The sequence below is a fragment of the Eptatretus burgeri genome, chromosome 9 (assembly GCF_056783735.1).
Source record: "Eptatretus burgeri isolate ZD-2024b chromosome 9, Ebu_testis_v1, whole genome shotgun sequence".
Lineage (NCBI taxonomy): Eukaryota > Metazoa > Chordata > Myxini > Myxiniformes > Myxinidae > Eptatretus > Eptatretus burgeri.
In genome coordinates, this window is record NC_140969.1 from 102,047,323 (window position 1) to 102,070,399 (window position 23,077).

At 36.2% G+C, this 23,077-nt stretch overlaps 1 long non-coding RNA gene across 2 annotated transcripts; it reads left to right on the forward strand.

Annotated features, from left to right (window-relative positions):
* The first annotated feature begins 370 nt into the window (after positions 1–370).
* LOC147020761 (uncharacterized) lies at positions 371–5,765 on the forward strand. Of its 2 annotated transcripts, XR_015061952.1 has the most exons (4): positions 371–4,112; positions 4,214–4,372; positions 5,326–5,383; positions 5,598–5,765. It is a non-coding gene; the product is annotated as an uncharacterized LOC147020761 (long non-coding RNA). The 2 variants fall into 2 exon arrangements; XR_015061951.1 differs by having other exon boundaries at positions 5,326–5,765.
* The last annotated feature ends 17,312 nt before the right edge of the window (positions 5,766–23,077 follow it).

Sequence of the window (23,077 nt, forward strand, 5' to 3'; positions counted from 1 at the left end):
TGCTACGGTTGCGAGGTGTGACGGGAAGGTCGTGGCGGTTGTGGTGAAGCGGCGTTGTGGTTGGTGGTTGATGTTGTGGTTGTTGTGGTAATCATGGCGGTTGGTCCAAAATAAAGATAGTAAAAGAAAAACGGCTATCCTGAAGAGTCGCAGCTCGCATAAATGACATGTATTCCCACTAGACAACGGGTTTGGGCCTAACTACACATGTACTTACCGAGATACCTCACCTAAGGGACCTGAATGGTGGTTTGCGAATTTGGTAACCACAACAATATACATGTATGTATATATATATATATATATATATATATATATATATATATATATATATATATATATATATATATATATATGATATTCTAATCACCAGCTCAACCACAGAAAAACATTAGGAACACCGACAAGTCCTCTTCACTCGTTTGCAGGTCTTTGGCATCGTCATCAATCCCATCAAGTGCATATTGGGCATTCCAGAGTTGAATTTCCTCGGCCACTGCGTTAACCACTTCAGCATCTGTCGGCACGAGGAGAAGGTGCAGATTGTTCAGGATTTCCAATTCCGGTCATCTCAACACAAACTGCGTGAGTTTTTTTTGGCCTCGTTAACTTTTACCATCAACATATTCCAAACACAGCCACAACACTGCAGCCGCTGAACGAGTTGCTCGGAACTGGTAAGCACCCTGAAGTATTCCGACGGTTGGAGCCAACCTTTTCAGCCTTCCACAACATAAAAACGCACCGTCCAATGCCTCACTCCTGATTCATCTGAAGCCAGAGGTGCCAACATGCCTGAGGGTTGACGCATCTGAGGTCGCCATTGGGTGCAGCCATTTTCAAGTTCATCGATGCCGACTGGCGTCCACTGGCTTTCTTCTCAAGAAATGCTGAAACCAACACAGAGCAAGTACAATGCCTTTGATCAGGAATTACCTACTGTTTTCCTCGTCATCAAGCACATCCACCACTTCTTGGAGGCCAGACCATTCTCTGTCCTGACTGACAACAAACCTTTAACTTTCGTTCTGTCCACCCATTCGGACTCTCCTTGCACACTTCGCCAACTCTGTTGATCTCGCGATTCACCACCGACATCTCGCACATCAAGGGAATCGGGAACTTAGCGTCCGTCGCTCTCTCACACATCGATGTACTGGCGTTATTTCTGTGGCATTCCGTCGTACAGTCTTCGACACTTTTCACTAACTGGTGCACCCAGGTATTCGAGCAACCCAACGAATCACCACATGCTACGTCTGGCCATGCATCGATACTGACGTTTGCCATTAGACCAAGGAGTGTCTTCAATGTCAATGCTCTCAGATCCAATGTCATACAGTTGCACCACTTGGTAGCTTTTCAACACCATATGGGCGTTTCGACGGGGTTCATGTGGATCTTTTCAGTCCTCTACCACCTTCAAACGGGCCCCGCTACTGACTGATTTGTGTTGATTGCTTCGCCCGTCGGCTGGAGGCTACACCGATAGCTGACATCACTGCACCTACCATCACCAGGGTCTTTGTCCACACCTGGATCTCACATTTTGATGTTCCATCAACCATCACTACGGATCATGGAAGCCACTTTGAATGCAGCAACTGGTTGCGCATTTCGTACCGACCATGTGCGAACCACCGCTGACCATCCAGCTATGAATGGTATGGTGGAGTGTTTCCACCACCAACTCGTCTTCCCTGAAACTAGATGGATGTTGTACGTAGGTCCTGCTTGATATGCAAGCTGCTCTAAAAAACGACGATGCTCCACTGCAAAGCTCGTGTACGGTGCACCATTTCGTCTCCCAGGAGAATTCTTCTCAACATCCGATGACACCTTGCCCAATGCCACCAGCTATGCCAGCCAACTTCGTTCGGCCATGCAGGACCTCTTGGCGACACCGCCACATGCACATTCATTACGGCCATTCTTTTTCTCCAGAAATTTATATGTGCAGCCACGTATTCGTACGGCATGACTCCGTCTGGAAACCCTTGCAGCAACCTTATGACGGACCTTAAAAAGTTCGACAACGCTCAGATAAGACCTTCATACTCAATATTCATGGAGGTCATGATACAGTCGCCATTGCTCACTTGAAGCCAGCTTTTCTTTACACAGCACCAGAGCTGACACTCCCACTGACCAATGGGTTAACAATACCTTTACTGCCATATACGACTCACTTTGGGATTATTTCCAAAAAACTATTCACTCCTAAACGCTTAGTTCATCCAGCATCCTCTTTCACAGATAGCCAAATTTTCTTTTTGCCATGAACCAAAAACATTTGTTCCACCCCACCCGTTAAGTCTGTCACAGGTTCACCAGTTTGGAAATCCTGACACATCCATTTTGCAAAGGTTGTGTGCACGTCATAAAATTTTCCCCTTCACGCCCATTCAGTGTCCTATCAGCAGCTCCTTTTTCCTTGTCCCTAACTCTGTAGATCTCAAACATCCCAGGCATCTTAATCCAACCTGACAGATCTCTCAATCTCGGTTGCTGCCAATAAACCGGACATATTCTAACAGAATCCTTCTTCCTATGGAACATCCCTGGTGTCTCTCATTGGCTACTGTCGCCTCCGGTTTGATTGACTTAAATCCTGTGCTGGTGGCAGAGTTGCACTGTACATCAAGAGCTCCATTTCTCACTTTCAGTGTACTGCTTTTACACCTCCCAAACCCCAGGAGTACCTTTGGCTGCGTTTTCCTATTCCCTCCCTCCTCATGTATGTCTGGGTGTTGCACCCTCCTCCCAACAGTGATGACCCCATATACATCTCTGTCTCTCAGATGGCATGGCCAAATTTTTAAATGCTCATCCCAACTCTCTCTTCCTCATATGTGGTGATTTCAATTGTCACCATGCCAATTGGCTTGGTGTTGGTACCTCTCTCACCGGCCATGACACTTCAGCAAAGACTTATGGGACTCCATGGGACTGACTCAATCTGTCAACTTTCACACCTGGATTTCTCCCAATGGCAAATCTTCCCTTATGGATTTGGTGATGACAAACTTCCTGCCAATGTATCTTGCTAGTAGGGTGAATATACTGGTTCTAGCTCACTTTTCCCCATGTAAATGAATGGGGGATTTTCAGCGATTCCCTTTTTTTTTTCCCTAAAAATAAACCCCCTTTTTATCCGTTTTTCCCTGCTGTGCAGGGGTTTGGCTTTTTGTGAGGCAATGTTTTATGGTCGGATGCCCTTCCTGGACGCCTCTTACAACACAGGGATATGGTACACCTATTCTAACCGGGGCATACACCGGGACCAGTATACTGGTACTCATTTCGCCGACCTCGGAAGGATGACAGGCTGAGTCAACCCCCTGGTGTTAATTCAGCAGCTGAGCGGGATTCGAACTCGGGACACTGGGATCCCAAGCCGCCACCCTAACCACTAGGCCAACACCAGGCTTTGTATATATATATAACCAGGCTATCCCAAGGTATATTTATTTGTCTCCCCTTTTAACCTGGAGGTTGATCAGCTCACTCATTGAACCTATAAAGATTTGTTCATTCTCAAATTCCTTCAATAGTTTAATTTTCTTTGCACAATAATCCCCATCTAAAATATTGATAAACAAAACATTTGAATCTTTATATTTTTTAAGATACCCCTTTTGTGCCATTACGAAATGATCTCATCTGACCACCGCCCGAGTTGCAAATCATTTTTGTGTATAAACCACGCCATAAAAAAAGTTTTGTTTCAAATGTTTTCAGTTCATGCCGTGAAAATGAGGAAGTGTTTTTTGACACGGTCGTGCTGTGTGGTTTTAGACAGTCATGCTGTGAAAAAATAGGAACTATTCTGTGAGACAAGGTCTCGTGTTTATATTTTATCTCAGAACACGAACTGAAAACATTTGAATCAAAACCATTTTAAGTATGTTTTGTAAATGATTCATACAATCGCCCAGTTATTTTCCAAGCTGTCATTTCCTGTGGCCGCACCCAATGCTTAGGGAATTTCCTCGTCGTTGCCTTATAAGTGATTCACCAGACAAAGTTTCTGCCAGACGGGATTTTCATTTTTACAACTGAGACATGGGCGATCTTTCTTCCGATGAAGACAAAAGCTTACTACAGAGTTGGTAAGTTTGTGTATGGTTTTCTCTTTGAACGATGAAGCAAATGATTATTAATTAAATCATGATAATTCTGATATATATATATATATATTTTTCCCTGACAGGTCATTGGAAGAAATTGAGTTTACGTATCACGACGTGGTGCATGAAATTAATACTCTTATTGAAGAGATCAATGCTTTTAGAAGAGAATTGAAAGACATTTACAATGAGTGGCACAAAGTCTCATCACGTCCTCTGATCTCGAAGGAATTAAACCAATGGTGAGACACGTGTGTGTGTCTGTCTTTCTACCTACCTCTCTCTGCTCTTATTGAAGAGATCAATGATTTATAATGACTGGTCTCTGATCTCGAATGAATTAAACCAATGGTGAGACACACGTGTGTGTGTGTGTGTGTGTGTGTGTATGTGTGTGTGCGTGTGTGTGTGTGTGTGCGTCTCTCTCTGTCTGTCTTTCTACCTACCTCTCTGCTCTTATTGAAGAGATCAATGATTTATGACTGGTCTCTGATCTCGAATGAATTAAACCAATGGTGAGACACACGTGTGTGTATGTATGTGTGTGTGTGTGTGTGTGTGTGTGCGTGTGTGCGTGCGTGCGTGAGTGGGTGTGTGTGTGTGTGTGTGTGTGTGTGTGTGTGTGTGTGTGTGTGTGTGTGTGTGTGTGTGTGTGTGTGTGTGTGTGTGTGTGTGTGTGTGTCTCTCTGTCTGTCTTTCTACCTACCTCTCTCTGCTCTTATTGAAGAGATCAATGATTTATAATGACTGGTCTCTGATCTCGAATGAATTAAACCAATGGTGAGACACACGTGTGTGTGTGTGTGTGTGTGTGTGTGTGTGTGTGTGTGTGTGTGTGTGTGTGTGTGTGTGTGTGTGTGTGTGTGTGTGTGTGTGTGTGTGTGTGTGTGTGTGTGTGTGTGTGTGTGTGTGTCTCTCTGTCTGTCTTTCTACCTACCTCTCTCTGCTCTTATTGAAGAGATCAATGATTTATAATGACTGGTCGACACGTGTGTGTGTGCGTGTGTGCGTGCGTGTGTGTGTGCGTGTGTGTGTGTGTGTGTGTGTGTGTGTGTGTGTGTGTGTGTGTGTGTGTGTGTGTGTGTGTGTGTGTGTGTGTGTGTGTGTGTGTGTGTGTTGCTTTCCCTGTCTGTTTGTATCTCTCTCTGTCTGTCTCTTCATCTATACCCTTGACTTATTATTATTTTTTTTTCAGCACTATCACACAACATCAGCTGTTGAAGCAATCTTGTACAACACATGATTTTCTGGAGGTAAATGTTTCTGAATTATTATTAATATCACTCTCTCTTTAGAATGTCGTCTAATGTTGGTTGCATCATTAGTTTGGACGCGGTTTTGTCAGTACACTGGAATTCATTTTATTGACCTTGAAAGGATGACAGGCTCCTGGTGTGTTAATTCAGTGGTCAACGAGGCTTACTCATATTACCATGTAATTATTATCCACTTTTTGTTTCAAAACAGAATATGGTGTCTGAGTTTCGAAATCACAAGACATCTGGAGAAGATTGCTGGGAAAGATTATACATTCTCGCAAATGAATATTTAATATTTTCAATATTAATAAATTATATTTGTTTTGTTTACAATTACTTGATTCTGAATTTCAAGAAGAGGATCAAGACATGAACGAGAGGGGGGGGTTGGGGGGGGGGGGGGTGCGGGAGGGGGTAGGTGCGCTCCCCCAATGACCCATCACCCCTCATCCCATCCCTCCCTCCCCATGTGTGTGTGGGGAAGGGTGGGGGTGGGATGAGGGAGGTGGTGGGTCAAAGGTGGGGGCGCACAGGGGGATGAGGGGGTGGGGCTTGTGTGGGTGGGGTTTATGTGGGTGGGGCTTGTGTGGGTGGGGCTTGTGTGGGTGGGGCTTGTGTGGGCAGGGCTTGTGTGGGTGCGGGTTATGTGTGTGGGGCTTGTGTGGGCGGGGCTTGTGTGGGTGGGGTTTATGTGGGTGGGGCTTGTGTGGGTGGGGCTTGTGTGGACGGGGCTTCGTTGGGAGGGGTGTGTGTGGGTGGGGCTTGTGTGGGTGGGACTTGTGTGGGTGGGGATTGTGTGCGCGGGGCTTGTGTGGGCGGGGCTTATGTGGACAGGGTTTATGTGGACAGGGTTTATGTGGGCAGGGTTTATGTGGACAGGGTTTATGTGGGCAGGGTTTATGTGGGTGGAGCTTGTGTGGGCAGGGTTTATGTGGGCAAGGTTTATGTGGGCGGAGCTTCGGTGGAGCTTATGTGGGAGGGGTGAATGTGGATGAGGTTTATGTGGATGAGGTTTGTGTGGATAAATGGATGGGTGGATGGATGGGTGGATGGGTGGATGGGTGGATGAGTGGAGCTTGTGTGGATGGGTGGATAATTTTTTAATTAAATAAACATGTTGTGTGTGGCGAACTAATTAACTAATCACTAATTATGTGAATATGATGAATATGGGTGGAGCTTGTGTGGGGTTTGTGTGTGTGGAGCTTATGTGGGGTGGAGTTTTTGTGTGTGTGGGGTTTGTGTGGAGCTTGTGTGGGTGGGGCTTGTGTGGGCGGAGTCAAAAAGGGGCGGAGTCAAAAACTTCAATTTATTGGAGCTTGTGAGGGGTTTGTGTGTGGTGGGGTTTGTGTGGGGTTTGTGTGGGCGGGGCTTGTGTGGGCGGGGTTTGTGTGGGTGGAGTTAAAAAGGGGCGGAGTCAAAAAATTTCAATTTATCTTTGTCTTTTGTAATTCCTGTGAATAAAATGAACCTAAAATCTCTTCCCTTCCAAATCATATATTTTATAAGTCCAAGGAACCGTATCTATTACATCAACAATTTTAAAAAGTTCTTTCGTCCATCGTTCAGTAAAACCTTTTTCAAAATGAGATTTCCACCTATATATTCTTACGATATCACCAACTTTGAACTTAGGTTTTCTGACATTAATCTCTTTTTCATATTTTAATTTTGTAAATGTTTCTGATGGTTTCATATTTGTTGACGTGTGAATCGTGTCATTATACTTATCCACAATATCCTGAATAAAAGATGACCATTGTTGTGAACCGAGTTGTGTGAATTTTTTATATAGTCTCTCTTTTAAGGTACGATTAAAACGTTCAACAACAACTGCCTTCCCTTCATTAAAGGTACTGTATAATGTAATACTGTTATTTTTTAGAAAATTCATAAATGTCTTGTTATAAAACTCTCTACCCTCATCAGTCCACAATTTTTTAGGTTTTCTCTTACTTTTATTAAATATCTGTTGAAAAGCTAACATAAGAGTATTACCTGTTTTGTTTTTAAAGGGACAACCCACGCATATCTACTCCTCAAATCAATAACGGTTAAAGCATACTTGTACCCCTTATCATTATTGAGTTCAATCAAATCAGCAGACCAGATATAATCAACTTCCTTGGAATAAACTTTCCTTCTCTGAAACTTTGTGAATATTGGTTTATGTAATTCATCAGCTAATTGCTCTTCAGTCTTAATGGCATCATTAGAGCCTATAAGTTTTTTGAATTTCCAAGCCCAAGTTTCAATTTAGCACTGATCATCTTCTTCACAATGAACCGATCAACTTTTTCTCTCAAGGTTGGATTTTGTATCAGAGACAAATTATACAACATTTCTCTATCGGCTTCATGCTTTTCTTCCAACGTTGTGGTATTCCCATAATCAATATCGTGTCTCATGCACACTTCATCAACTCTATTGATAGGCTGACTCCAGGATTTAGGATTGTCTGCCTCATCTAATCTTTTATCCAAGTTTGTACCTGGACCACAGAAAGAATACCCTGGAAGATGTAATTCCCCTGGTATTCCAGGAGTTGCAAATTTACTTCCTGATAAAAACTTTTGTATATCTCCTCCGAGTTTGTGTTTGGAGATAAATTGATTTTTTTTTGAACCACACACCGAACATATACCTTTTTGTATAACCTTGTTATTTTTACTTTTAATATATGAAATATTTTTAGTATTAGTTTTCTTTTTACATTTGAGACAATAACTCATTTATTTATGTGAAAAATTCCTGCAGAGTGCAAAAACCTTTTTAGTTTCCAACATGCACATTTGGATCTTAATTTTTAAAACATAAAGAATCCTTAGGAATGCCTTCACTCTCTCCTCCATTTATTTAAGAAAAAACTTGAATTAAAATGAATAGCTTGTCGATGACAATAGTCTTGTCGAAAGTATTGCAAATAGACTTGTCAATTCTTTGTTTTCCTCCTCGGTGGGTTGAGTTATTTTCTGTAATACCACCAATCTTTTTTGAATCTCACTGGTTTCCATGTTTTGATATTTATTTTGTCTCGCTCTTTCCTCCCTCTCCTCCCTCTCTCTCTTCTCTCTTTCCTCCCTCTCTCTCTTCTCTCTTTCCTCCCTCTCTCTCTTCTCTCTCTTCTCTCTTTCCTCCTTCTCTTTCTTCTCCCTCTCCTCCTTCTCTCTCTCTTCTCATTTTCCTCCTCTTCCCTCTCTTCTTCAACTCCTTACTCATCCCTTACTATCCTTGAATCGCTTACACCCCATAGAATATTATACATATATTCATCAGGATTTCTTGTTATTCCTGTATCCAAAATAATTTTTTTACAACAGGAAACCAATAAAATTTCTTTTGAATTTCTAAAAGAGCCTTACCTTTTCTTAACTTCATAATTTTTTCATTATTTAACATTCTAATTAAATCTAAAGTTGTCGGTTTATCAACATCAGCATAATGCCAATCTTTTATTGAAAATACCTCATTCTTATGTTGTAGAACATATTTATTAAAATACCGAATACCCTTTTCTTGAAGGTATGCTTGGACACAGAAATGATAATTTTCTTGAAGCCTTCTTGCTGTCATTTATGTATTAGAAATATATGTTAGAATAATATTATGGCACGAAACACCTCCCCATCTTCCCATAGTTAAATCATTTTGTATTTCCTTACTTATTATATATAATCCTGTTTTTTCTGTTTTCATGAGATAAACAAGGGCAAAACCATTATTATATTTACCCTTATTAAATTCTTTTATTTGTTGTTTACTAATCGTGGACCCACAAAACTCATTCTCGATACCAAGTGGATAATATTCTTCCTTACGAGACTGATTTAATTGTTCCAGGTCTTCGAGGTTAATTTTAAATGACCAATTATACCCTAAATCATTCATATCATACCCCCATTGTTCTATTCTCATACAAATGATACGCCCTTCTTTATAAAAATTTATTTTAATTCGAACTGTGAATTCTGTATGACCTGGAGATAATATCAACACTTCTGTATCTTTGGAATACACAGCCGTTTTATTTAAGGATATATATTGTGATAAATCGCTTAATCTCACCAAGTCATTCGCGTCAGTCGGGCTTGGATAATTTTTTAATATAAAAGCATTTTTCATGTTAATATTTTTGGTTATATTATATTTATGTCGTTCAGCCTGTGCCTTTGTGTAATAATTTGATAAATCAATATCCAGTTCTTGAGATACACCAAAGATAGAACCATCTTTACCAACATAAGTCATTTATATTAGATTAAAAATAATATCATAAATTTTTTTATTTTTGTTGAGTTGAAATAACACATATAGACATAATTGACCACAACACTTGGAATTTAATTCTTGGACTTGAAATGTTTGATAAACACCATTCTGTAAGAATTTTATAACTTCAACAGGTGGTGGAAGGCCAAAACTATCAAAATAATATTTGTCTTGACTATTAAAAATACAAACCCAATGAGAACCGTTCCCATTATTATCTTCTAAGTTCATAATAATATTCTTTGTATGTTTTGGCACATTTGTTAATTCATCTCTCATACAAATAACCACATTATGAATTTTTAATTTCTTACAATATTTGACAAGTTGTAAATTTGATGTTGTATTCTTTCCAAATTTTTCCAACCACTCATCAATGCTCATTTATTTATTAGAAAGATATAATCTATTACCTCTTTTCGTTAATTTTACACCTGCTTGTGCAATAGAAGAAAGCATATCTCCAACTAACAATCTCGCTTTATCAGGCAGACCTTCAAGTTTTTCAGCAAAATCTACAATTACGCCACTTCCACTAATTTGTTTCTCCAACTCTTTGTTATGTCTTTCCAATTCTTTTTGAGCCTGGAGTTGAGCCTTCCTTTCGTTGGCAGTTTTCACCGCTGTTGAAATACCACCCGTCAATGCTCCAACCGCACTTAAACCAGCAAATAAAGGAATTAGAAATGGGAGAAATCCTCCACTCGTCTCTCTTATTGAATATTTTTTCAACATTGGTTTTGTCATTTTAATTTTAAGTGAGCCAGTGTCATTCAAGATTTTCACCTGTTCTCTTGTGAGCAAAACATCAATTCTTACTGCTCCTTTTCTCTGAATTGTATTAACGTTAATCGTACAAGGCTTTTGATTTTGAACACAAGATGATAGTTTATGAAGATTGATTTGATTAACATATACCCCAGTTGGTACTTTGCCACTCATTTATTTAACAAAAAATTATGTGAGACTAATCATCACACCATTATCTGTATTAATCTGCAATTCTGTTTCTTCCAAAAGCAAACAATATGTATCAACTTCTTCACTCTCTCCTCTTTCAATGTATAGGGAAGTATCCACTCGATTAGACTTTATAGTTTCCTTTTGCGCGCTCAGGTCAAACGCATAGATTGTATACAAACTTTTAAATGCTGTCATATCCAAAATAGGTTCTTTATTTCCATTACTTTCACACACCTTTTGGTAAGACTTGTATGCTTCAGCAAAATCATTTTTTTCCCAATTAATTTCCAATCTATCTCGTGGATAAAATGTTCCATCTAGAGAAACGCGAAGTTGTTTCACCTTAGCATTATCACTCAATGCATTATTCTTATCAGTCGCAGTATCACCATCTGGCTTTTTAAAAATGATCCACAGATATCGTGGCTTTCCTTCCAGAACACCCAAATTCCACGTGTAAGTAGTTTGATTGAGTTTAACGTGTTGACATCTTCTTTTGAGGTATGATACACTGAGTGGTTTCTTTGAGTTAAGTCTTCGATTCAACATCTCTTCTGTTTTAAGATTAGGAGTATATTCACTGATATACCAACTCATCTCCTCAATTACAAATTTATTCTGTTCACCAAAAGCACTACCAACACCAAAAAGCAATCGATTTTCATTGTCATTCCTCTGTAGTTGAAATCTAATTTTAAGACCATACAGAACTTTATCATGATCACAAAATCCAAATATACCTTTAAGAGGAACTGCCACAGTAAAACTATTTTCTGCTTTTGTATCATCATTATACATTCCTTTCCTTTGTGTATATCCAGGGTCTGTGTTTGTTCCCATTGACATATCAGGAATAAAACCTTCAACAGACCCCTTTCCCATTCTATCACTGAATGTATAGAGTGTAAATTTTATCATTTCAGATACAGCAGAGACATAATCAACCGCTTCAACTTCTTGTGTTCCAATATACAAACGCACACTATCAAACATTTTCCAGAAGAAATCATTTACAAGTGTAGCATTTGTGTTATTCCCAGCTTTAGTGAATTTAAATTTACACAACAAGAAACTTTCGGAGAGATTCAAATAGGTTTGTTGATTATTTATTTCAAAACTTTTTGTACCATTCGTATTCCAGTCTGTTCCAGTTATTGCATTTACCTTGAAGTAATCTTCTTTTTTAGTGGAGTTTGAGATAATAATAGTATCATCCAAATCATAGATACTATCAATTGCTTCCATACTTGTATTTATTTAGGAAAAAAGATGTTAAAACTTTTGAAACCCTGATCCAAGTATTTGAATTATTTTCTGTCGTTCTTGGGGGGACAACTGAGTTTTGCCTTTCTTAATTTCTTTTATTGCTTGTAATTTATGAGATTCCTTCTGAGCATCTTTTATACTCTTTACAGCACCTGCTACATTTCCCACAGCAGAAGCAGTTGAACCAATTAGATCTTTATGTTTAAGAATAGTTGAACCAATACCCATGAGAGTATCAATTATCCCATCTCCTCTAAATTTATGTCCAACACCCCTTTGTCTCTTAGGTTTATAGTATCCTCTACCAAGATACATACCTTCACCCTTGTAGTATGGGGAAAGGAACATCCCATCCCCTGTAATTATTTTATATTTTCCCAACTCGTGTTTCCTCACAATAACCATCGTATTTATTTATTAGAAAACTTCACGTAGGTGAATTCTGATAGATATAACTTCTCCATTAAAAGAAATCACACGATTATCTTGGTCGGTTATCCTAAAATTTACTCTGTGTATGGTTTTTCCTGACACAGGTAGATAAACCAAATTTTTAGGTTCCATATTGAATTTATAACCAATTGGGGTTGAGTATGCGCTGAATGAAAATATTGTATTTGTTTTTTTTCCATCATTATAAGCACCATCAATCAAATCACAGTGAATTAACACCGAATTTATTCCTGAGGATATTTGAATGACATTATCACTGTAAAACGTCCCATTACTTTCAATCTCTTTTGAGGAGACACCCAATAACTCTCTAAATGAATTATCAATTGTGAAATCAACCTTGTAGTTATTTTTAACTTTAATCGTTGATTTTGAAGTATGTTTTTGAATGTTTATAACAATATTTTTTGGTTCATCACCCTGTTCTTTCATAAGACGAGCAATTTCGGAAGATATTTGAGAAATCTCATATGCTCCGGGTGAGACTGTTATCGTTTTGTATCCACTTCCGGGATTATAACTAAACTTGTCATTTTTATCAGTTATATTAAATAAGGTATTATAAGTTTCCATGGATAATAAAGATGCCTCATATTCTTTTGTTGTGTCAAGTTGTAGTGGGTATGGGAATGAAGATGTGTGGTCGCTTGTTGTGAAATTGAAACTAAGGATTGTGCTTCTCATCTTATTTAATATGAGATAAAATGTCTTTATATTGAGATTTATTAATTATTTTCATGTTCATCAACTGGTCTAAAATGGCTGATGCTTCATTAAAACAATTGTTATTTCCAGCCTTCTTACTGCCTATTAACTATTAACAACAACAATATGTTGCCTATTAACAACAACAACAGTCTATTAACTAATTGCGATGGGTCATTTGGAAGAAAACTAACACCTGAACCAAGGATACTTAAAGCCTGAATAATGTGTTTCTCCTTCTCATTCTTCCTACTTTTACCAGAAAGAATAACCTTATAATTTAGAGTGTTCAGCAGATCAATATATACTCTATCATCATTATTTTCCATATCCAATGGTTTATCAATATACTTTGATTCATCCCTCACAGTTGAACCTTGTCTTCCATCTTTTGTGAGAAGAAACATTAATCTCGGAGTTAGTTTAACAGGGGGTTGAGCAGAACCCAAGAACCTTAATTCATCATTAAATATCAATACCTTTTCTTGAACAAGATGAAATATTGCTGGTTGTTCTGTTGGAATGAGTCCTGCTTTGGTTTTTGAATCCGCTGAATATTCATTGTTTTGAACAGCATTCACAATATAATCAGGGGGTTGATTAATCTCTTCCAGTTGTTGAAATAAACCTTCATCATCATATTCTAATTCTCCTAAATGCTCTAATTCTTCCTCCGTCATTTGACTGAAATCTTTTAACATTTGAAGTTTTTTAGGAGTATATTCTACTGTGGGAACTGTGGAAATATCTTTCATTTTTTCTTGGGAAGTTTTTAAAAGTGGTTTAAAAAATTTCTCTTGTTTTCTTTCAAATGCTTCTTCGCCCGTTAGTTTCTGTCTGCGTTTCTTCTTTATGTCTTCCTGTTGTTTTACAACTTTTGAAACCAACTCTTGATGTTCCTTAAATCTTCTTGCTCTTTCTTTTGCATCCATTTATTTATTGTAAAATATAATTTAATGTATTGTAAAGATCAACAGGGAAATTTTCCTTTTCTTCATCATTCAAGTAGATGTGTTCAAATAAATCCTTTTCTTTAAATATTTCATCAAATTCTTTATTCACATTAATGCGAGTTGTAATTTCTTCTTCACTAATACTTGCATCTCTGCTTTTCATACGTTTGCGTTGAGTTTCTTCATCAACATCAAAACCGAATGATAAAATCTTCACTCCACTCAGATGTTTAATAATTTGTCTCGTTCCTTCTGGATTAGTTTCTAATATCCCAACACCACCAGATTTTAGTTTCCTTAACTCACTCTTACAATGTGAATATTTTGTTGTACCAAGAGAAACCTCCTCAAACATTTGGCCTTCATTCCTCAATCGCATATGTTCCTCCACTGAAATATAGTGATAATCTTCACCTTTTACTTCTCCAGGTCTTATTGCTCTAGTTGTTGTTGATACAATGCGTATCACGGGGTGTTTTTTAAGTAAATTTACAATATTCTCATTTGTACTACACAAGAACCTTGATTTATGAAAGTTTTTTCCAGAAGTAGATTAACCTACAAGATTTATAATAATAGTTGTCATTTATATATGTAATTGTTTATAAAACAAAAAATATATCCCTTAATATCTCATCTTGTTTCACAACAATATATTTATATTTTTCAGTCGTGTGCTTCATGTAGTCCTCAAATTTCTTTTTACTACATAATGTAGAACAATTATCTCTCCAAAAATTATTGATATCTATTGAATTTAACTTGAATAAAATAAAAGTATTAGCATTGTTTCTGATGGAACGACGAGGAAGTTGAAAGTACGATTGACTAAGATAAATACAATTACAAGAAGAATGTCTCCCTCTTGTGTCGTAGCTGTCCATTACCGTTTGGTTTCTCTCATTAACACAATCATCAAAGATAAGGAGGTTCTTTTTTGATTTATCCAAATCTTGGGGAGACGGTATATCATCCGTATTATCACTAAGAATACAAGTTATAGGATTTGATTTCTTTTTACATCTCTGTGTATCACAAAATAGTTGAATTATATCTTCAATGTTATAATCATTTAGGTTTTTTTGGCGTTTAAATAAACTGATTATATCTTCTTTTTGAAGACCAGCATTAAAACCTTGTGAGAGTAGTTGATACTCTGGTTGAAAACTCGACTTTGTGAAAATTATTAAATTATCATAATCTAAAAAGTTGGGAGTGAGGAGCATTTTTAAAAGTAAGCAGGTTTTTCCACATCCACTTGAACCAACTATGAGACATCTTAATGAATTTGGGAGATTTTTATGGTTGTTAAATTTTATCTTATTTTCCCAAATAGGTAAAAAATCATTCATTTATATATTTGAAAAACAGGTTATTTAATTTATTATTGGCTTTTTTAGAAACTCTATATTTTATCCGAAGTTCAGGTTTAATTTCAAGATCATCCATTATTTTATTTATACAATATCTTGTGTTGATATTTCCCTGAAAATTACATCCATGAATAATATACAACAACAATCCTTTGAACATTTCTCTTATACATTCAGTTTCTTCCCTTGTAAGGAAAGGTGTGTTATCACCCTCATACTTTACATTCATGTGTCTCATCAATCTTGTAAAGTAATTCATTTTGGTGTAAATCTAAAATAATTATTTTCCTTTTTATATTTTTTATTATCATTAATTAGAAGATAATCACAGAATATACATTGTTTATAGGCTTTTGACTCTGTGTTTAATCCCCGTCTTTCACACGCAGGACAATTCTCAAATTTGTCATATGGAGAATCAGGAAAGTCTAGCATATTTATAAAGTAAAACTTTACTTCAACTGAAATTCATCTATACTTTCAGTTGTATATTACCATCGATATCGATATACTTTTTTTCATTATCAGATTCAACGACAACATTTTTTATATTAAAGGTAATTTTAAAATGATCGTTAATTACTATTGAACGAAATGTCATTTCACCTGATATATTAACATCCTTTATTTCATCAGGATTTACATCTTTAGGGATGTTGAAAAAAATACAAATTTCTCCTTGCATATAACAGATGGTCTTGTCTTTTCTTTCTAAGGCTTCATCCATAAGGTTTTTGTTTTTTGATACTTTTTCTTGTTTCATTGCTTTTTCTAGTTTTGAATATATTACTAGAAGGAGAGGAGAAACTTTTGTTAGAGATACTTTATTTGATGTTCTACCAGGTATACTAAAAGCCCTTCCACTGAAGGAAATTGAAGAACTCATATTATTTACCATAATAGTTTTTATCCAATAGTTGTTATATTTATCTTTGTTCAATTTTACATCCTTGACATATTTCTCAGTATCTTTAACAAATGAAGAGATTGATTGAAACTTGTCTTTTGTGTCTTGAAACATTGTATTTATTAAGTGAAAAAGTTGGAGGATAAAATGGTTTTAAGCACAGATTCACCTGTAAAACAAACGAAATTTTCATCAAGAAAATTTTAGTTTAAGCAAAGATTTATTATATAAATATGGTGAATACAACATACTGCGATGTTTGTAATCACGAATATAAACATTATAGAAAACACCTCCGAACCAACAAACACACATTTAATCTGTTTCATAAAATATCTCCTCTTGAGTTGGAAAGAAAACATTGTGATATCTGTTCAAAGGATGTTTTGAAGAGTAGTTATAATAAACATCTTCAATCACAAAAACACAAGAAAAATGAGTTTAAAGTAAAGGGAGACTATTATATTGAAAACACTGATGGGGCATTTAAAGGGCATATAAAAATAAGGATTTTTCAATTTGGAGAACCCGGTCCATCATCAATAGCTGAATCAATTGAAATAGTGAAACCCGATGTTGAAAAATTTATTAAAAAGACATTAAAAGAAATGAAAACTTTAAAGTTTTATATGGGAGTGAAAATGAATATGAAAAGACAAGATGAAGAACAAACTCCTTATATGAGAACAGATCTTCATTTTATAACATCATTTCAAGATTTTTTGAATAGTGGGGTTTATGAAGAACTATCAAAACAAGAGGAGGATGTTGATAATACAGTGGTAGGAAGTGGATTCAATATTAAAAAAATCATCTTTTTAGATATACACATTCTAAAATCAAACCCTCTTAAAGCTTCTTCTTATATTGAATTACCAAAAGAAATAAAACGAAAGAAGGCAGTTGTTAATATTAAGAACAATGATAATAAATGTTTTCTCTGATCTGTTCTTGCTCACTTACATCCACCAAAATGTAATTCAGAAAGAGTAAAACAATATATGAAATATGAGAATACCTTGGACATTAAAGATTTTAAATTCCCAATGCCACTAACAGATATTCCTAAATTTGAGAAAAAGAATAATCTTTCTATTAATGTATATGGATTAACGGATACAAACAAAGTTCAAATATTAAAAATTTCAAACAACTATAAAAATGAAGAAACACACATTGATCTTTTATATTTTAGTGTTGGAAAGAATTCACATTACACATACATCAATAATTTATCAAGATTAATCTCTTCTCAGGTATTCAGAACAGCAAACAAAATATATCCTTGAAAGCGATGTCTTAATTCATTTCATACAAAAGAACGATTAGAACAACATTCAAAATATTGTAGTAATCATAAATCAGCTGTAATTACAATGCCTAAACCTGGTGAAAAGATTTCTTTTGAAGATTATAATAAATCTATCATGCACCCATTTGTGATATATGCTTTTTTTGAGTGTATCCTTAAAAAGATTAATACTGCTTCTCCTAATCCAAAAGAATCATATACAAATAAATATCAAAAACATATTCCTTGTGGTTTCTGTTATTATATCAAATCATCTGTTGGAGAAAAGTATAACAAACTTGAACATTATCGTGGAAAAAAAGCTTCACAAGAGTTTGTAAAACGATTAGAAAAGGATTGTATAAGACTCACTAAATTAATGAAAGAAACAAATGAACCGATGAAATTAACCAAAGAAGAAAAATTAGAATTTAGAAAGAACAATATCTGTCATATTTGTGAGGGGGAAATTAAGGAGTCTAAAGTTAGGGATCATTGTCATCTTACTGGTAAATATAGAGGTCCCGCTCATTCCTGTTGTAATCTTAATTATAAATTACCTTCTTTTATTCCAGTCTTTCTTCACAACAGCGCCAACTATGATACACATCTATTTATAAATGAACTTTCAAAAACACCAGGGAATATTTCTGCCATAACAAACACAAGTCAAAAGTATATTTCATTTACAAAAATGATATTCACAAAACCTATAACTCGTATTCGGTTTCTTGATTCTTACAAGTTTATGGGAACACCACTAGCCTACCTCGCATCAAATCTAAGCTCCACGGACTCTTTTCCAAATCTTAATTCATTCTTTCCAAAAGAGGAAATTCTCACTAAAGAGGAAATTCAGATTAAAGAGAGAATTCAAAGTAAAGAGGAAACTCTAATTAATGAAGAAATTCTAACTGAAGATGAAATTCTAATTATAAAGAAAATTCGAACAATGAATGAAATTCTAACTAAAGAGGAAATTCTGATTAAAGATGAAATTCTGATTAAAGAAGGAATTCTTACGAGAGAGGAAATTCAAACAAGGAATGAAATTCAAAGTAAAGAGAAAATTCTTACAAGTAAGGGAATTTATCCTTATGATTATATGGATTCATTTATGAGATTTAAAGAAACACAACTTCCATCAAAAGAAAGTTTCTATAATAACCTTTATGAAGAAGAGATAAGTGATAAGGAATATAAACACGCACAAGAAATATGGAAATTATTTAAGATAAAGAACCTTGGAGAATATCATGATTTATATCTAAAAACAGATGTTTTATTGTTAGCTGATGTGTTTGAAGCTTTTAGATCACTCTGTCATAATAAAAATTGTTATGGATTAGACCCTGCCCACTATTTCACAGCTCCTGGTTTAGCTTGGAGTGCAATGTTGAAAATGACAAAACAAGATATAGATTTAATCAGTGATGTTGATATGCTTTTGATGATTGAGAAGTCCAAGAGAGGTGGAATATCACAAGTATGTTCAAAAAGATATGCTAAAGCAAATAATAAATATCTTCCAAATTATGATAGTGAAAAAGATAGTAATTATTTGATGTATTTTGATGCTAATAATTTGTATGGATGGGCAATGTCTCAATCTCTGCCTTATGGTAAATTAGAGTGGGTGGAAGAAAAGGATTATGAAAAGGCTTTGATGAATATTGTTATTTCTTCTCAAGAGGAATTGAATGACGAAGAAGAAGGTTATTATTTTGAAGTTGATTTGAGGTACCCGAGTGATCTTCATAATAAGCATAAAGATCTTCCTTTTGCATGTGAGAAAGAAACCCCAAAGAAAGAATGGTTAAGTGATTATCATAAAAGTTTTAATATTAAACGTAAATCAACAGAAAAGTTATTAACAACATTCTATGATAAAGAGGGATATGTTTTGCATCAGAGAAGCTTAAAACAGTTTTTGAGAGAAGGATTGAGAGCAGCTAAAATTCATAGAGTTTTAAAATTTAAACAAAGTCCTTGGGTGAAAAAGTATATTCAATTCAATACAGATATGAGAGCAAATACAAAAGTAAAATTTGAAGGGGACTTTTATAAATTAATGAATAATGCTGTATTTGGAAAGACTATGGAAAATGTTAGAAACAGGCAAAACATTAGATTCGCAACATCTTGGAAAGAAGCTTCGAGATTGATAAATAAACCAAGTTTTGAGAGAGAAGAGGTTTTTTCAGAGAACTTTTCTGCAATTCATATGAAAAAGGAAAGTATTGTAATGGATAAACCAATTTATATTGGAACAGCAGTTCTTGATTTATCAAAGATATTGATGTATGATTATTTGTATAATGACTTAAAGAAAGAGTATGGTGAAAATGTTTCATTGTTGTATATGGACACTGATAGTTTTATCCTAGATATAAAAACTGATGATGTTTATAAAGATATGAGGAAAATTATTGGAGTATATGATACAAGTAATTTCAGCAAGAAGAGTGAGTTATTTTCCAAAAAGAATGAAAAGGTTATTGGTAAGTTTAAGGATGAGTTGGGTGGAAAAGTAATGAGTGAGTTTATTGGATTGAGAGCAAAGGCATATGCTTATAAGTATGGTGATCAGATTGATAAGAGGTTAAAGGGAATAAAGAAATATGTAATAAAGAAATCAATAACTTTTAGAAATTATTATAATTGTTTGATGAATAAGAAAGAAGAATATAGGAAAATGAATACAATAAGAAGTTATAAACATAACATATATATATATAGTGAAGAAGTAAATAAAAAGGCATTAGGAGCCTTTGATGATAAGAGATTTATTTTAGATAATGGAATAGATTGTGTTCCATATGGATATTGTATGATAGAGTGTATAAAATAGATTGCGTTTTAACGATGGGAAGATGGGTTAGGGTTTTTTAAGGGCTACCGCCGCGTTTTTTCACAATATATAAATGGTTAAACCAAGTATTAATCAAACTAAAGAGTGGAGAAAATCTCAGTCTTGGTATATAAATGGAAAACATAATGAATGTGAAAAATATCAAATAAGTCTTATTGAAAAATAACTAAAACAAAGGTAAATAAACAAATAAGCGAATCAATTTAAAAAGTAGTAAGTTAGAGGATGTAAAGAAAAAAATGAATCTCCTTGAATGGACTGAAAACTTTGATGGTTATCAATTGAACAATGAAAAAACAATTTACTATAATCTCAAAATGATATGTGGCTCAGGAGGTGGCCAAACAAGAGCATTAAGAGAAGTTTATCATTTCGTAATGGCACAAAAGGGGTATCTTAAAAAATATAAAGATTCAAATGTTTTGTTTTTCAATATTTTAGATGGGGATTATTGTGCAAAGAAAATTAAACCATTGAAGGAATTTGAGAATGAACAAATCTTTATAGGTTCAATGAGTGAGCTGATCAACCTCCAGGTTAAAAGGGGAGACAAATAAATATACCTTGGGATAGCCTGGTTATATATATATATATATATATATATATATATATATATATATATATATATATATATATATATATATATATATATATATATATATATATATATATATATATACAAAGCCTGGTGTTGGCCTAGTGGTGAGGGTGGCGGCTTGGGATCCCAGTGTCCCGAGTTCGAATCCCGCTCAGCTGCTGAATTAACACCAGGGGGTTGACTCAGCCTGTCATCCTTCCGAGGTCGGCGAAATGAGTACCAGTATACTGGTCCCGGTGTATGCCCCGGTTAGAATAGGTGTACCATATCCCTGTGTTGTAAGAGGCGTCCAGGAAGGGCATCTGACCATAAAACATTACCTCACAAAAAGCCAACCCCCTGCACAGCAGGGAAAAACTGATAAAAAGGGGGTTTATTTTTAGGGAAAAAAAAAGGGAATCGCTGAAAATCCCCCATTCATTTACATGGGGAAAAGTGAGCTAGAACCAGTATATTCACCCTACTCTTGCTCTTCCTCTGCCCCAATTGGTTCATCTGATCATGTGCTTGTGAAGTTCAACATCTCCATACCAATTTTCTGAGAACAGCCTCAGCACCGGCAAGTCTGGCAAATCACTCAGTCAAACTGGGAGAGACTGCAAGTAGCCATCACACTTCAGAACTGGTCTCCTATAATCTGCTCCCCCTGATATGAATTAAAACTTGGAATTCTTCCAGAGACAATAGCTCACCCTTTTGCACAGATTCATCCCATGTCATCTTCAGTCATCATATACATCCTCCCACCCATGATACACTGACTGAATCATATGGTGAGACAGTTGCCCTGAAATAACTTGCATTCTTCTCCTGGCAGGCTAATCCTACTGAAGGCAATCTCAGATCATTCCACAAAGTCTGCAACAAGTGTGTGTCTACTCTCAGGAGAGCCAGAAAACACCAACTGTCCAACCTCAAGAATGAACTTTCAAACTTGTCTCCCTCCTCTAAAACCTGGTGGCACCTTATTTTGTCTGGTTCTGGTGTACGCTCCTCCTCCATCCCTTGCCTCTCCTCAAATGGAGCCAGAGCTCACTCCACTTGTGAGAAGGCCCGATGCCTCAATTCTGTGTTTGCTTTCAAACCTTGTGTCCACAACTCTCTCTGTCTCTCTGCACCCATCCTTCCCAGTTGGACCCAACTGCTCCTGGACTCTGTCTTTTGCACCTGAGAAGGTGCAGAAGTTTATAACAACCTTTCAACTCTGACTCTGCAACTGGACTGGACGGAATTGGCTCACGTGTCCTAAAAACCTGCTCTGCTTATCTTACTCTCTCACTCTCACTCTCTCACCCTCTCACTCACTCACTCACTCTCTCTCTCTCTCTCTCGCACTCTCTCACTCTCTCACTCTCTCACTCTCTCACTCTTTGCTCGTTGTCATCTTCTATCGACTTGGAAATGCACGAACACCACTGCAAGACATAAAAAGGTGCGAAAACGGATCTTCTTTCGACCAATTTGCTTATTTCCAAATAATTATCAGCAAGGTCATGTAATTCATCATCACAGTCAACATCAAATCATTCCTTTTATCCTCATCTCAGATCATCGATTCAGATTCAGACCAGAGCACTCTACCTTGGACATGCTACTTCTCTCCAAACAATGGATGGAGGCCCTGAATGTCAGACATCAGATCAGGGCCGTCTCTCTGGACATGTCTCGAGCTTTTGATAGTCTGGCATCCTGCCTTGCTCTCCAAACTGTCTGCATTTGGAATCCAAGGCCAATTCCACTCTTGGATTACCGACTTCCTCCACTCTCGTAGCCAATGTGTGGCTCTCAACGGAACCCTTTCATTTCCTCTCCCTATCAAGGCTGGAGTATCCCAAGGCAGGGTTCTCAGCCCCATCTTATTTATAATCTTCATCAATGATCTCACAGTCTTTGGAAAAATCCCCTTTATCTCTATGCTAATGACTCCCCTCCTCTGTCGTGACAATCCTCACCATTCAGATGTACAGGCTGCAGCCTCTTCCATCTCTTCAGACCTTGACAAAATCACAAACAGGTCAAACACTTGGATTATGTCTTT